Below are 17,705 nucleotides of genomic sequence, written 5' to 3'. Positions count from 1 at the left end.
TGATAGGGATGGATAAGGTTCAAAATCCAAATACAGAAACCAGAGCTTTGAAAGGATCACAATCTGTCTGGCAAAGGACTGAAACAGACACCTGTTGTGTTTCCCTAGCCAGCGTCCACTCCCCCTTCTTCAGTGCTTGCTCCCTGGTTTTCCTTTGGGTACCACTCCCCACCTCAACACCACCACTACCACCTAACTCCTGATGTAAATGAAAAGGTTGAAGCCCATTTACAAAAAAGGATACATGATCCAGGCTTTGAAAATTAGCATGTTCCATACCTCCAATGATAGTTATTGGTTCAAGGATGGCAGGTCTAAACTGATCCAATCAAGAGTAGAGCTTAAGAGTTTGTCCTGAAATATCAGGAAAAAAAAATGAAAAGACGTCCTTCTGATGAGATGGGATTTGTCAGGGTCACCTCATGGAGAAATGCTGGCTGCACTATCTGTACCCCTGGATTCTTTCATATCAAAAGTTCTTCCACAAGACTTTTCAGATATAATACAATTTGTGTTTTCCTAAACCTCTTTAAATGAGGATTCTGGTCATTTAGGGAAAAAAAGCTTAAGCGAGAACCACATGAACCTCCCAAACAATCAATCATTCACCAACTCAAATTAAAGTGAAAATGCTGTGAGTTTAGTGCACCAACAGGCAGATTAGTGGGGCAAGAGAAGGATGATTGATTCTTCTCCATGAGCAGAGCCAATGATATTAGGAAGACAGAGCTAACACACACACACACACACACACACACATAACCTCATAAGTGAAACTAGAAACAATAGGGGTGGGATTCATCAGAAGAAAATAAAACTATTTTCCACTCTCTAGAAAACAGAAAAAAAATTAATATGACAGCAGAAGCTTAGCAAATAAATGTACCCCATCTAACATGCTGCAGAAAGAGAACAGAAGGAAATAATTTTTAAAAGAAGCAGAGACTGGAGGGAGATAAAAAAGGAAAAAAAGCCTTTCTATGAGGGACATATTTGGGACACTATTCAGCAGGAAAAGGCATTGAAGTCCACGTATTTTGTCTCAACATTTAAATTAGACAGATAATTTAGTCTGAAAAATCTACCTGAAATTCTTATTACTAGCGAACATATTATTCTATATTATAGGACAGTGGAAAAACAGCCAGCACAAAATCCATAATGCTAGAATGCATTCAAGACACCATCCTGACATCAGAAGTGAAAACAATATAAGCACATAATTCCATTTTAATACCAAAAAAATACCCTAAAATAATCTTGAGCAAAAAAAAGAATTCTCTGTCTCTATAAGCAAATGTATATGACTCAATAGTATTTGCCTTTAATTTTCTTCACAAGCAGCAACTGAGAGACTATAAAATTCTACATATATCTTCAGGTGCCACACAATCAAATAAAAATAAACTAAATACAGGGAAAGCAAAAGATGAAAATCATTTATTTGGTTAATTAGTTTCAACCAGAAACCTGATTATGACAGAAAATACAATGAAAAGATGCTAAAATAATGAGATGAGTCTCAGTTCTTCGCTGAGATGCCCACCTGGCCTATCAGGTATATTAAACATTGGTAACATGCTTACTGTTAAGTAAATAAATGATATAAAGAAGTCAGTTTACCAGGATGAAAATTTCACTGTGGTGAAATTTCATTATAATTATAAATTTATAACTATAAATTTTTTCATTATAATTATAAATTTCATTATAATTTCAAATCCTTAATCTCCAGATATATTTGCTTTGTAAACTTAGGAGTGACTCAAAGAGGCGTAAGTTAACATAAAACAAATTCTAAGCCACTGAATTAACCACTACAGTCTGTAAATTAAGAATTTGGATTTCCCAATGGCTAATGTAGGGATATGGATTCTTCTCTGGTCATTTCTTTTCCTCATGAATTACACTGTATTTTACCAATACCCTCTTGGAGCTATGTACAAATTGTATTATGGCCAGTTGTTTACATGGCCAGATGTATCCCTGGACTGTAAACTCCGACAGAATAAAATGACCGCTTGTCACTATCATACATCTAAGTTTTTTTCTATAATAGCTTCCAACTTAGAATTTAAGGGGCAGGACCAGGCTGCCAAAATGGTTGTTGTTGCCAACCTTGAAGAGCAGTAATGCAAACGTCATAAAAGTTCAGGGACACAGTAGTCATACAGTTCCAGAACCACATTCTGTCCTCTCCACTTCCTGGCTGAGGTATCTCGAGTCAGTAACTTAATTTCCTGCACAGCACTATTCTAAAACTAGAATAAAGGTTATACATAGACTTCAAGTTGTTAAAGGGAATCCAAGAAGTGATCAGAGTGAAGGGACACAGTACATCATCAAGAATCTACAATGCAGCATTATTATTATTATTATTATTATTATTATTATTATTATTTACTGATACTGTGTCCACAGGATCAGGACTGCAATTCAAGTGTATCGCTCTTAGTTGAGCTAAGCCTTCATCTTGAGGAAATTCACTGTGGTCTAGTTTGTTGCTCTTTGGCTAGCTGTAGTTCCACATGAAACAATGAAAACTTAAGCCAGGTGTAAGGACAGTTCCTAGGCACTATGTTGCACAGACCATAAGCTGGACTCTGTCATGCTAGACAGCTTAATAAAGGCAATCATTCTGTAATACAATTGGAATGTGTTATGTATGATTTTGTTTTGTAATAATTTCCTCATACCTACCAGAGAAAAAATTTATATGTGCTCCAAGAAATATAGTAAAGGAAGGAGGAAAGCAAAAAGTAACGCAATATTTGAGGGCCTACTATGTGTCAGGCACCAAAGAATCCAGTCAGGACAACAAACATGGCAGAACTTTCCCAAGGTCAAGGCAAGGTTACAGAAATTGAGGCATCTTTTAAACGTTTTTATTTATTAAGATTATTTATTTATTTATCTATCTAAAAGAGAGGGAGAGGCAGAGGCAGAGGGAGAGAGACAATCTTTATCCACTAGTTTAATCCCCAAATAGCCTCAACAGCCATGGCTGGGCTAGGCCAAAGCCAGGAACCAAGAGCTTCATCCAGGCCTCCCACTGGGTGTACGGGCCCAATATTTGGGCCATATTCCGTTTCTTTCCCAGGTGCATTAGGAGAGAGCTGGATCAGAAGTGGAGCAGCTGGGACTCAAACCGGCACCCAAGTGGGATGACAGCACTGCAGGCTTTACCCACTATGCCACATTGCTAGCCACTAGATGTTTACATTTAAAAAAGCAATGACTTTAATCAGGGAAAGAAGGAGCACAAGATACTATAACTGTGATAGGTTTTTTTTTTTTTACTATCATTTTAAAATACAACCAGAGTGTGTGGTGTGGTAACAGGACAGACTCAGAAAGGTATAGGGTGAATAACTTGTGTTCTCAGAGCTGTGTATCCTGGTAACTGTGAGGGTGAACTCACTTGGAGAGGGAATGGCAAAGGTTTAATTTGTAAGTGTGTGTCTTGAGCAAACAGAGCTCAGGTCTCATCTCTGGGATAAGCTAGGAGGGCATTTTGACCCAACTACAATGTGGCCATTTGATGTCAAACCACCTAGTCAACACAGAAAATCACTATATTTTCAAAAACATAAAAAAGATATTGCCTACCATTGTTGAGGTCAGGTCTTAAGGGCCCTGAGTCTTTTGTTACAAAAAGAATAAAGAGATATGAATAATAAGTACTTACAATGACTAAACACACACACACACACACACACACATACACACAACAAATTTTACAAAACTGCAAAAATGCAAACATCAAAAAGCCTACAAAAATAACAATTTATCAACTGCCTAGCTTATCTCTGAAGAACCTTTCTGTATATTTTTGGACTGTATACTTCCTGATCATCTCTTCATAAGCTAATGATTTCATAATATCAGTCCTTAAAATACCGTTCTTTAGCAACATTGATCAAACTTGTTTTTAATTACTGATAGTTTTAAAAAGCTGCTGTTAGCATCATAATTTATTACTGGCAATATACATACATTCTTAGAACTGTTGTCAAATTTGGAGAAACTTTTATCAGGTGTCTTTCATTTATGAACTGTAAATTTCAGGGCATCTCAATTTTTCTTGTGCTGTGACCAATCTTAAAAACTCTGGGTGAACAAAAGTTTAAAACAAGTCAATGTACCTTTTATAATGATATGAATTTTATTTTATTGTTGCTGTCAGTATTTTATTTATTTATTTATTTTTTTGACAGGCAGAGTGGACAGTGAGAGAGAGAGACAGAGAGAAAGGTCTTCCTTTTGCCGTTGGTTCACCCTCCAATGGCCGCCGCGGCCGGCACGCTGCGGCCGGCGCACCGCGCTGATCCGATAGCAGGAGCCAGGAGCCAGGTGCTTTTCCTGGTCTCCCATGGGGTGCAGGGCCCAAGCACCTGGGCCATCCTCCACTGCACTCCCTGGCCACAGCAGAGGGCTGGCCTGGAAGAGGGGCAACCGGGACAGAATCCGGCGCCCCGACCGGGACTAGAACCTGGTGTGCTGGCGCCGCTAGGCGGAGGATTAGTCTAGTGAGCCGCGGCGCCGGCCGTCAGTATTTTATTTTAAATCAGTTAGAAATATAAGCATATTTCCAATGTATCCATGAAATTCAGTGACATATTGGGATGCATAAAACATGTGACTTTACAAAGGTTCAATAACAGTATTTGTAGTATTACTGCACATGTATATCTTACAAAAACAGTAATTTCAAACATATCCAGTACCTTATCAAGTATATTCCTGGCAGCAAAGATCTTCTGTTTTGACAAGATATGTATGAGAACTGAATGACTCTTGCTGTGGTTTGCATACGATTTGTCCCCCAAGTGTACTGGTGTTGGAAGGTGGTCCCTACAGAGAATAAGAGATGATGCTGAACTTTTAACAGGTGGGGCCTAGCGGGAGGTCTGTAGGTCAATTAGGACACCAGAGGAATTAAGGTATTTTTCATGGGATCCTGATGAGTTTCTGTGAGAGTATGTGGTTATAAACACCTGAACCTAGCCCCACGCAGCCTCTCTGGCTTCCTATACCAAGATGTGACCACTTATTTCCACGTGTGCTCTCACTATTGCCGCCCACCATGATGTCACACAGCCAAAAGAACCTTCTCCTGAACTAAGCCAAAACCAGTACCATGCCCTTGAAACTCCAAAACGTTGAGATCAATACGTTTCTTTTCCTCATAAGTAGTCAGCCTCAGCTGCTTCACTCCGGTAACGAAAAGCTGACCAACAGAATTCTCTTACAGTACTACATGCCTGATGGTTGGGAGAATTTCCCACAGACTTGCTTCTGGCTCCACATATTTCAACCCGTGTTTCTCCTCACTACCCACCTACTTTCAGTGCTAGAAGCTATAGCCCATGCACACGTTCTGGCTCTGCACTTCAGCGGTAAATGTTAGTGAATCAAAGCAATGGATGACTGGAGTGTGCCTGGAAGTAATTTTTATAACTAAAACCGCTAGTTAAGTAGCTCTACATAGATATGATTGCAAACAGTGTAAATATGACCTCTGACCTAAACCTAAATGGGTAATGGGTCCCCAGTTCAACTTTCCAGTAGCCATGTCTCCAAAATTCCTGTGGCAACCCCAGTGCCACTCAACACAAAGGAAAATGTAACCAGAGAAGGTGAGAGTGGAAAGAGAAAGCACTAATTTAAAAAGTCAAAATATTTTAGGAGTACTTTTATATATTTTATAAAAACAATTGACTATAGACATATACAGACTAGGAGTCTCCAACATTTTTGAAGGGACCCATACAAATGAAGAGACCTTGAAGTTTACACTTCACAATTTGCAACAAATGTCCTTTGGTCCCTTTTATTCCATCTCTAACCTCAACCTCAATCATGTATCATTTTTCTCTTTTAAAATTTTACTTCTCTTTACTTGAATACAGAATATATGAATAATTTTAATTTCAAAATCACAAAAACCACACAAACTTTTAAAGTCAGGACCTAAGAGGTTAGACTGCAAGTTTAATCACCTGTCCTCCAACTTACATTTTGAAGGATCTTAACAAATTAAATACCCAGACCGGCGCCGAGGCTCACTAGGCTAATCATCCGCCTGCGGCACTGGCACACCGGGTTCTAGTCCCGGTCGGGGCACCGGGTTCTGTCCCGGTTGCCCCTCTTCCAGGCCAGCTCTCTGCTGTGGCCAGGGAGTGCAGTGGAGGATGGCCCAAGTCCTTGGGCCCTGCACCCCATGGGAGACCAGGATAAGTACCTGGCTCCTGCCATCGGATCAGCACGGTGCGCCGGCCGCAGTGCGCTGACCGTGGCGGCCATTGGAGGGTGAACCAACGGCAAAGGAAGACCTTCCTCTCTGTCTCTCTCTCTCACTGTCCACTCTGCCTGTCAAAAAATAAAATAAATAAAAATAAATAAGTACCCATATAAAATGAACTACTGAGATAACTATTAGAAGTTTAACTGTTCTCTATGAAATACAGAGAATATGAGATTCTACTGTGCTACAAACAATCTCATCCTAGTTCCATCTGCATCTTGCCCAAGGGATAATGGGAGGGAGCTTCAAATGTCCATGGATAAATGAAATTTAAAATTAATGTGAATCTTCCATGACCTTTTAGAAGTCTCCTTATATATGCTCACTCTAACAGGGTTATACAATCAAGGAGTCAACATAAAACACAGGTTTTCATTCTACGGATTTTTCAAACAAAACAACAGAATGAGTATCTCACTTAAATGAATATATATATTTCTACTTACTACTTGTTGAATCCTTTATTTATGGAGGGTTAAGCTTGTGATTGTAAAGCAAACTGAAAGTATGTCACTGTAAAAAGTAAAAGAAAAATAAGAAAGGAAAGGGAAGGGAGAGTGAGTGTGAGGGAGGGAGGGAGGGTATCATTATGCTCTTAAAACTGTACATATGAAATGAAATTTGTTTCCCCTATATAACTGAAAAAATTTTTAAATGAATGCATGTTTATTGATTAAAAGCAAATTACAATGGCGATTATCAATCATTTTAGAGATAAAACCAAGACACTGAGGTACAATGATGCAAGTGAACACCCAGAAAATGAGCAGCCTCCTGTTTATAGCTATGATGGCTCCTTCCAAGACTGGCAAGTGCAGTAAGAACAGGACTCCTTTTTCCCTGTACTTTGTCAGCCATTTGCTACCTCATTTCCATACCATCTCTCCTGCAACCTTAACATTAACCAACCCCTGCTTTCATCTCAACTCTAATCCCTACCCCAGGGAGTATACGTTGGAGATGGGGTGAAGTTCAAAGATGGAGTAAATTTGATTTACATATTAATAATCATTAAAATAGATACACTTTGAGAGTCTGCTTTTTTGACTGTATCAATATATTTCCCTGCAAAGCTACTGAATTAAATAATCATATCTAAACACTGGAAATGCTAATGAATGAATTAAATTACAAAGCAAAAATCATAGAAGGCTATATCAATTTTGGCTAAATTCTTAAGGAATGAATTTATCCCCATATTGCACAACACTTTCTGGGTGGAACACAAAGAAGCATTTCCATAACTCTACTGTCTCTTTTATCCTTCGCAGCTCATTTTATGGATGTGTCTCAACAGCTATTTTTCAATAGAAATGAATTTTAAGGAGCTTAAAAAGCACACTCTCCCCTTCCATTCTGATGTCAGCATATTAAAAAAAGCAGCCCACAGTAACTATATGGAGTGCTTTGGGACAGAAATTTTACCTTATTAGGAAAGGGGAACCTAAAAGTACCAAGGCAGAATCTCCTGATGGGAGAAAGCTAAGAAATCCCTTTCTGAACCAGGGTGGGTGCCTAGGTATTCACTTATCCTCCATACCTCCATTTCAGGACTATATGTATCCTACATATCTCCTTTTGTGGACTCAGCACAGTGAGATTTGGTAAACCACAAGAACAAACCTTCCACTGACACCTGTTTCCTTAAGTTAATCTTTCGTAACAGTATATATCTCCAAGACAAGATATTCATTCTTTCATCCATCAAATGGATGAAAATGACAATACATGGTTGTTGCCTACATGGAACTGACCATTGGGAATTACAGGCAGTAAACAAAATAATAATCAAAGAATTGATTAATCATAGAGAAGATTTCCCCCATTTCCTGGAGTACTGTATCTGACAGTTGTGTAAGCTAGGGAGAGAGCAGATAGTTGCCAAGAGCTTCAAATCCATACCCTTTGACCATGAACCCAGAGACAAGGCTGCTTCTACTCTAGCTTCCAAACTGTAAGACAAGAGGATTCTTGCTAACCTGGAAGACTTGGATCACCACGTCCACCCATGGGAAACCAGATCATGTGCCCACAATCATATGTTAGGTTCAGGAAGACATATTTTCAGAAGAGTAGAGATTGGTAAGTTTGCTAATCAACCAAAACACATAAGCTATAGCCCTTTAGCCACATCTTCATTGGCCGTATCTATGGCTGATTCTCACAGTATGGAGAAAGCCAGTGCAATATTTTAAGCAAGGAAGTGATAGAATCAGATTGATTTAAATTATGTTGGCAGCACTGTGGATAATGTTATGGGTGTGAAGTAAAATTAAAGATCATGAGAACAGTTAAAGATTATTTCAGGCCAGCAAAGATGCTATCTAGGTTTAGGGTGGTGGCTTTCATGAGGCAAAACAGTAGGTTAAGTCAACAGGTATATAGGAGATAAAATATTGACAGGTGGCTGAGTGTATAAAAATAATGAAAAAGGAGAGATCATGATAACTCATCAGTTTCTACCTTGAGCAACACGTTCAGCTTTTCTTTACGTTAAACTTGCAGACAGACTCTCACCCCAGAGATGCTAATTTAATTCCAGACACAGCTGTTTTCAAAGTACTTTACATGTTTCAAGTGTGTGTTCAGATTAGAGAATCCTCGAGTTAGGTGGATAATGGTGCCCAAGGCAGAGTTTGAGACAAACTTCCCTGAGTTCTGTCCTACGTGGCTTTTGTCCGAAGAGCTTGTGACCCTCCAAGTGAGACATCATGTTTATGGATGGAAATATACAGGTCTTCAAAAATTTCATGGAAACTGAGTATTATGAAACAACTATGCATGGATTTCAAAGGGTTTTTTTTTTTTTTTGCACCAAAATAAACTTACCTTTTAATTCCATTTTCCCATGAACATTTTTAAGTACTCTCATGTACATGGGTATTTACAGGAAAGAGCTAAATTAGAGACAGGTGAAAGTGAGTGACATTAATATTGTAATGGAAGTCATGGTAGAACATGAAACTAGGGGAAGAATATAGGGAGAAAACAAAAGAGACCTGAAAAAACCCTACATTGAAGAGAGAAGATGATGAGTCAGCAAAGGAGACTCTGAAAGAGTGCTGGTAGGTTAGGAGGAAACCAGGAAAATGGGGTATTGCCAAAGTCAACGCAAGAGAATGTCTCAAGCAGAGAGTGTGTAAGCGGGTTGAAAGCTGTATTTAATTTTGGCAAGGCATGGCACTCCACCCTCCCAAGATAGCTATTAACAGGGAATTACTATTTAAAGGTCAAATTGTCGGAGACTCCAAAGCCTATGTTTTGAGGATTTGGAAAATAATTGCAATCTCATTACAGATACTAAACACAAAAGATAACCTTCTATGTTCATATGCACTCATGACTTCTAGCACTAAGACATGTTCGCCTATTTGTGGATTTAGACTTGGCAAGGATGGCAACTCTTTGAGTATTCGGTAGTATTCTTTCCGTTGCCAAGCCTACCCAGGGCAAAACAAACACAGAGTGATCTTCCAGGACTTGACTCCTCTTTGGGCCCCTCCTGTAACATGTACAGAATTCTGTCACCATCACCATATGTAAAACATTTTGTTTCTTTACATGGGCATCATTTTTGGATGTCCCTGAGGGCAGGCAACAATCTTCTATGACTTTCTATCTCTAGGGCCTATCACAGTACCTAGCACTTGGTATGTACTGATTAAAAGTTTGCTGAATGAGTGGAAAGTTGCATAATTTTTCTGTGAATACATGAAGAGCCAATCTGGAAATTCCATCTCTAAGTATTCTTTCATCATAAACTGTAAAATACTGTTTAAATAAAGGATGTGGTTTATCCATGTTTAGGTTTTAGGTCAATTTTCTATGAAGTTAGTAAAATCTTATTCCAATACAAATTATTTAATTCCTTGGTGCCGTGGGTTCCTTGCCTATAAAATAAGAATGGCAATGCTGATTTCCCTTGGCACTGCAGTGAGGATCGTAAAACTCTACTTGCCCATAAGAGGTACTCCTTGGGTCTGAAGACAGTTGACAATCATTTCTGTCTAATTCTCTCTCTGCTTACGTATGTTGGTTCAGACTCTGGAGGGTCAGAATTGCAGGAAACAAGAGATAAGTTTTAAAAATCTGTTTGTCAGCCCTGGAGCAGTGGCTAAAGATTGGATACTTTTCTTTGACAAAGGGGTGATTTTTTTTTAAGCACTCTCCAGACCCATCTGGGCTGGACAAGAGGAAGTATTGGTGGCCTTAGGGCTGACATAGGCCAGTTGCAGCAAATGTAATCAATTCTACAAGGTCCCATCAGACCTAATCTCCCCTCTACTTTAGTGTTGCTGTTCAATTAACTTACGGGTCTCTTAGCAGAAAATCCGTGAAAGAAATGAGAGAATATTTTAACCAAGGGCAATCCTACCGACTGCAATTTAAATAATAAAATGTAGCAACCCACTAGATGCATTTTCATTTATTATAGCTCCCCCGGTCACACAACAGCCCCCCTTTGACAGAGTGCTGATTACAGTGGTAGCCTTACTACACTATCTCATTTTGTGTTCATGTGGATGTTGCAACTATCGCCGTTGTACAGTGCAATGTAAAATGCAGACAGTGAGGTTCAAAGACATTAAACAATTTGCCCAGCGTCACAGCTGGCAAAACAGACCAGATAGAAACATAATCTCCACAAAGCACATTACTACCATTTTATATTGCCCTAAATACTCTGACAATATCTCTGTAAGTTTCTGATACGATTTTTCTTTTTAAAAAGCTACCTTTCACTAAGATAAGCTCACCTCAAAGGACAAACATGGGAGTTTTCTTGTCCTTTAAGATTACTTTAAGGCAAAAACAAAAATACATAATAAATGAAAACAAGTACAATATTTAACTTGATAAATAGTCCAATAAACTTACCTGAAACCTAGCTTTTCATTTTCTTCCACTGACTTCTAATATGTTTGTCTCCATACACCAGCAATACTCACATCTGGAATGACCTTTGTTCCTTCGCTTTCAAAAGAAGTCTACTTATCTTTTAATTCTTTTTCTTATTTCTTACACCATTTAAACTTGATCTCATTTGATTCACTAGTATTTTAATGTGACCAGCTTGTACACTGAAGATTTCAAGACCCTGTAGTCATACATGGATAAGTGAGGTCCCTGCTTGCTGCATACAAGTCAGTCTGGGTTTGGGATGATTTCAATGTTATATAAGACAGTTGCCTTAAAAGCTTCATAGAGCAAGATAAAAAACATGGTTCCATTTTCTCCAAGAAGTACTAGAATGATTAATCACATGGCTAAGGTAAGAACATTAACCCTGTGGACTGTAGATATGTCAATCATCTTGGTCCTGGGTGTCAACTCTAAATGATTGGTAGTAGTTACTCAAAATGCAGAGTTGAGCAAGATTCTGAGGTTGCATCCAGACTTAGTGGCAAAGCAGCTATAATCAATTTGTGATGTCTTCTGGGGGCAGTAGAGAGTTGTGGCAAGGCTGCACACATGTCAGCATTTGCTGTCTTGAAAAAGCAATGGCCCCAGAAAAGTCACACCCTCAATGTGACGGCAGGTCGCCTTTACTATGGCAAGCACACCACTTCACAAGTTGCCTGAAGAAAAAGTCACGAGTGAGAGCTTCCTGTCATGTTGAACAAACAAAAACTGAAATGCAAAGCAATGTAGAGAAGGGCATATCCTTCAAGAAGGGGATAACAGATTTATGTTCCTGTGATGTCTGTCTGGGTGCAACAAAGAGACCAGGCATGGCTCTGAAGAAGGGACACCAGATCTGGCAGCCCTTCCCTGCTGCAGAGAACAGCTCAGTGATGAGTGGGAAACCTAAACTAGCACATTCCAGCAGAAAAACCAAGGAAGGATCACATGGGCAAGGCAGACATTTGGTACACGAACTAAGCAAAAAAGGTGTCCAGTTCTTTATGGATCCCTATTTGGAAATTTTCTCTCCCAATGACCCTGGCATGGGTCCTGGGGACCCTGAGCAGGGTACTGCAAGGTGCTTATGACTGATGCTTCTTTTAATGCATTTATGCTTTCTGGGTATGGGCTGCTCTTCCTAACACAATGTGTCTTTCTGGTGGATCATATTTCCCTGCCTTGAAATGTTCATTGTGTAGTGGAAGGAAGCAGGCAGGTACAAGGCAGTGAGTGCTATCATGGAGACATGGATAAGGCACAGAGACAGACGCAGTTGCCTCTGTGAGAGAATGGGAAACTAAAGCCAGTTTCCCTGGCAAAAAGCTATGCGGTGTTCCTTCTGGTCATACAGAAAAGGATAAGCATAGACACAGAGGCCACCGCCATGAGTTCAAGGTTCCTGCAGGCCAAGTGAGACAAAGAAATGAGCATGGGCCCTGAAAGTCACAGGATTTTCAGCAGAAATAGACACTGACATCTTTCTTGTTAGAATGATCTTCCCTACAGCACTGCATGTAAAGACTGAATTGTGGGGCCGGCGCTGTGGCGTAGCAGGTAAAGCAGCCGCCTGCAGCGCTGGCATCCCATATAGGCATCAGTTCAAGTCCCGGCTGCTCCACTTCTGATCCAGCTCTCTGCTGTGGCCTGGGAAAGCCACAGTGGAAGATGGCCCAAGTCTTTGGGCCCCTGCACCCACTTGGGAGACCCTGAAGAAGCTCCTGGCTCCTGGCTTCGGATCAGCCATATAGGGAGTGAACGGGTAGAAGATGGAAGACTTTCTCTCTCTCTCTCTGCAACTCTGCCTTTCAAAGAAATAAATATCTTTATCTTAAGAAATAAATATCTTTTAAAAAGAAAGAAAGAAAGCTCTTTTCCCAGCTTCTGAACAAGAAGTCCCACATTAAAAAAAAAAAAAAAAAAAAAAAAAAAAAACTTGACTGAATTACAAGAGAGACAGAGAAGGAACACCAGTCAGCCAATTATTGCAGTTGTGCAGGTAAAAGACTGATGAACTTGGGCCGATGCTGTGGCATAGCAGATAAAGCCACTGCCTGCAGTGCTGGCATCCCATATGGGCACTAGTTCAAGTCCTGGCTGCTCCACTTCCAGTCCTGCTCTCTGCTATGGCCTGGGAAAGCAGTGGAGGATGGCCCAAGTCCTTGGGCCTGTACCCGCGTGGGGGACCCAGAGGAAGCTCCTGGCTCCTGGCTTCAGATCAGCGCAGCTCCGGCCATTACAGCCATCTGGAGAGTGAACCAGTGGATGGAAGAACTCACTCTCACTCTCATTCTCTCTCTCTCTCTTTCTCTCAGCTTCTCCTTCTCTGTGTAACATTGTCTTTCAAGTAAATAAATAAATCTTTTTAAAAAAAAGAGTGATGAACACTGGCGGAGTTAAGAAATATTAGGAGTTAAAATCATCAGGACTTAAAGGCTGACAGCTGAAAGATGAGAGGAACTAGGCAGAGATGAAGAAATCAGGTTAAAGTGACACCCAGGTTGCCGGCTAGGGAAAATAATACAGCCATATGAGTAGGTTAGAGAATATCGGAAGAGCAATGGGTTTGGGTTTCTTGGAAAGCCTAGACCAACACCAGGAGTTGTATCAATAGTGAATGACACACAGCATGAGTTTTGGTGTCAGAGATTAGAAACCAAGTGCACCTTTCCCCTTCACCAATAGCTATGTGATGCTGAACAGGGTAGTTAGCCTCTACCCCTCAGTTTTCTAACGGCAAAACTGGGGGCTAGCGCTGTGGTTTAGCGGTAACTCTGCCTTTCAAATAAACAAATAAATCTTTTTTTTTTTTTTTTGACAGGCAGAGTGGACAGTGAGAGAAAGAGACAGAGAGAAAGGTCTTCCTTTTGCCGTTGGTTCACTCTTCAATGGCCGCCGCAGCCGGCGCGCTACGGCTGGCGCACCGCGCTGATCGGATGGCAGCACTTGGGCCATCCTCCACTACACTCCCTGGCCACAGCAGACAGCTGGCCTGGAAGAGGGGCAACCGGGACAGAATCCAGCACCCCGACCGGGACTAGAACCCGGTGTGCCGGCACCGCAAGGCGGAGGATTAGCCTAGTGAGCCACGGCGCCAGCCCACAAATACATCTTAAAAAAAAAAAAAAAAACTCAAATAGTAGTGTGCAGCTCACACAACTGATGTTGAAGATTAAATGAGGGTATGCATATAAGATTATTCAGCCCCTGGGATGTAATAAGCACTCAATAATGCCACCTATGTTTTAAGCACTAGATATACTGCTTTTTACTTTTTACAAAGTAATGAGATAAAATGTTTTTTTAAATTCTCCTAGACACATAAAATTTACTTGCTTTTTATTTCACTAGCATGACTGAATTTCTGTTAATGCATTTATGACATAACACATAAAAGTTGTTCCTGAGTTGGTCTCCAACCTCAAGACTTACCAAAAGCTTCTTGACCACAAAATCTGTAGTAAGTCCCCTGGGAACCTGACCCTTGGGAGCCAACACATAATACAGGATTAAGCTATACCCTTGGATTGTGCTGGAATCAGGCTCAATCCAATCAGTACCATGACCTGATTTCATACTAACTTTCACACAGCTCTACTGAGCTGTCTCTAACAACTGGTAGCAATGCACAAACTATTAAGCTTATTTGGGTAAACAGTGGAATCCATAGTGTTCAACACAGAGCCAGCAGGTACTCAGTAAATTTATTTGAATAAATGCATGCACTCTCTGCACTTTCACTTCACATCTATGCTGATCTCTCCATACTTCCTTCTACTCAACGAAGCGCATGGGCACCAGGCAGGGATATTTTTAGCATAAAATATTCTCCATAGCTCTTTCAAAGTATTCAGCTGAAATGTTTAATCTGGCAATCTAAAGTGATGACCATAAAACACAAATGGCTTAAGAAACCAATGTGCACGCAGATATATTTCTTCAATTATACACTGATAAACTAAAATGATTTTGCCATGTAGGGAATCAGCAGACTGACCCAGTTACTATATTTAAATGTGAACATGTCCACCCAGACAACTCAAGACAATATGAATTAGCACTTAAGGTACTTGTATGTTTTCAAACTGTCCTTTAAGGACCTGTGATTTAATGGGCCTTTCAAAACTGAAATATATCCCACTGAGATGTAAAACAGAAAATAGATTTAAACTAGAAAAAATAAAACAAAGCTAGTTTTGTTTTACAGGCACAGAAAGGTGCTAGAATTATTTACTGCTTTCTGGACTTTGCATTATGACCAAATTGATATTTTCCAGGTTTTTCATTAACTTAAAATGTTCTGAGATGAACACATCATTTGCTATGATTAAATCCAAGGCGCTTCTGTAGCTTCCTTCTGGGAAGATAAAAATTACACCAAGAGGTAAAAGTTCTCTAATCAACCCAATCGTTGAAGTAGCACGAGGGAAAATGCACAGAATTCACCCAGCAACCAAACGAGATTCTAACAGTTAACAAGCAGAGGCCCTACAAGCAGAATCACATGGCAAAATTTTCTAGTCTAGAACTCTTACCTTCAGAATCAGAATTTGTCGTACTTTATCTTTAAAATTCCCATAGATCTATAAAATTGTAGAATTTAGAGTTGATGAGCCCCAACTCTCATCCCTATAACATCACATCTCCATAGAAGAACTCTTCAAGTATGAAGCTTCTGTCATCTCTTCTGGAATAGTTCCAAGTAAGTTCAAGTTCCGGAAATACAGCTCTCAATAGGATTTCACTAGAATTCACTAGGATTTCAACTTCCTTCTCTACCAGAATTAGCCATATTGAATTAGTTGTTAATATTCTTTCAGAATAGTACAAGATTGTAAGGATGAATAGCATAAGCCATTCATCCTCTTTCACTACATTCAATTCCTTACTTTCAGAGACACAGACATCTCTAGATAGGACTCTATTGGGTTTATAGAGTGTGTTGGATAGGCAAATTGAAGATGCCATAAAACTAGAACTCACATGCCACCAATTTTAGATGCCAAATTTGTCACCCATCACAGCATCACTTAAATTATCTGGAAGAGGTACTAAAAAATATTTAATATAGGAGTTCGCACAGAAATTTGTTTGAAAACCTCTTCCTTCATCCTATCTGATTTCGCAGCCCAATTTCAAATGCTCACTTGTTGATCTTTCCAAGCTTGAATCACAAGTAGAGGTAGCAGACATCCCTACTGACCCCTCGTACCTTACAGTCACCAGGACAAAGCAGACCTTTGCAAAGCCTGCCCATATGGGACACAACTGTGACCCTCCAAGACATTAGTCAGCTAGTGACGAGGGTTCACTAACATTAGTTGGTCTGTGCACACAGATAAAACCTCTTATGATTTTAATTTTAAAATATCAATATAAGACATAATAGTGAGACATTTCAGAGGAAAGCAGTGTATTGAAAATCATTTCATCTTATAACATACCTCACCAAGAATTCCCACTGTACAAATGGGCAATTCTACTTGTTAAACAGTTGTTAAAAATTGAGCTGAAATTACCTTCCCTGGGACTTTGAGCTTCTGCCCCTAATTGTTCTCTCTGGAACGAATCATAGCACCTTTTCATATAAGGAACTGTATTTCTAAGAAAAATTTATTTCCATACTGGGCAACAGTGGCTGCTTCATTCAAATAAAAGATTGAAATTTCAAATTGAAGCATTTGATGATCAACCAACCAATCAAAAAACACAGAGTAACTATCAAATGGCATGCATTGCATTCAACACGAGGATAACCAGCAGTAATTAATCAAATTATTAGGGATTGTTTTTCCACTGGCTTTATTTCTGTTTTGTAACACCACTTCTAAAGAGAAGATGAATGAAAAACTAAACTTAATTCAGGAGAAAAAAAGAAAAAGACAAAACAATGTAGTTTGTCCTGATAATAAATGTAACATGCAGGAAAAATGGGCATGGGGAAAAGGCAGGAAGTCATATTCGTTAGGTTCTTAGTAACTCCAGGTGCTTTCTATTTATTTCACTTAATTCCTATCAGAAATCTGTGAGGTGGGTTTTACTCCCAATTTACCAAAAAGGAAACAGAGGTTTTCAGAGGTTATGTAAATTGCCAGTGATGATACACTCTCTATGTCATGAAAGAGCCAAGATCCACACCCAGACAGAATCTCAAAGTATATGCTTCTCTAACCGTGTAATCCTCAGTCTCTGCAAGAAACCATGGTGAGAGCAAATACCACTTACCATGGGATTTGCCCTTGCAGATGAATGGCTACCACTATCCCCTCTTCACTAAGTGATTTATACAGAGATCAACCAAAGAGCCCATTTCTTATTGAGCTTTAGAACATTTTCAAGTCACTAGCTTGCAATGTAATAATGATGTAGAATTTGCAATACCATGAATCTTTTTATTTGATGTTTCCAAATTGGCATGTCACCAAATGCCCACATAAAGGTAAGAGTCAAAAATTCAGTGAGAACATACCATCAAACAGAACTTTTGGGAGAGAAG

The 17,705-nt window shown here is 39.6% G+C and overlaps 1 long non-coding RNA gene across 10 annotated transcripts in view; it reads right to left on the bottom strand.

The window, feature by feature from the left end:
- The window catches only part of LOC103351253 (uncharacterized), a 338,339-nt gene that overhangs the window by 239,407 nt on the left and 81,227 nt on the right, over positions 1-17,705 (bottom strand). The window contains exons 2-3 of one of the 10 annotated variants that reach the window (XR_016217339.1): positions 6,754-6,820; positions 4,728-4,854 (exon numbers count right to left, since the gene is read on the bottom strand). The exons of 8 other annotated variants lie outside the window; for them this stretch is intronic. This is a non-coding gene — a long non-coding RNA (uncharacterized LOC103351253). The remainder of the gene's footprint in view (positions 1-4,727; positions 4,855-6,753; positions 6,821-17,705) is intronic. One more of the 10 variants, XR_016217337.1, reaches the window with a different exon arrangement.

The sequence above is a fragment of the Oryctolagus cuniculus genome, chromosome 12 (assembly GCF_051225735.1).
Source record: "Oryctolagus cuniculus isolate XC-2025 breed Fujian yellow rabbit chromosome 12, ASM5122573v1, whole genome shotgun sequence".
Classification (NCBI taxonomy): domain Eukaryota; kingdom Metazoa; phylum Chordata; class Mammalia; order Lagomorpha; family Leporidae; genus Oryctolagus; species Oryctolagus cuniculus.
The sequence above is the reverse complement of the archived record's forward strand: the minus strand, read 5'-3'. Positions and strand labels throughout refer to the sequence as shown.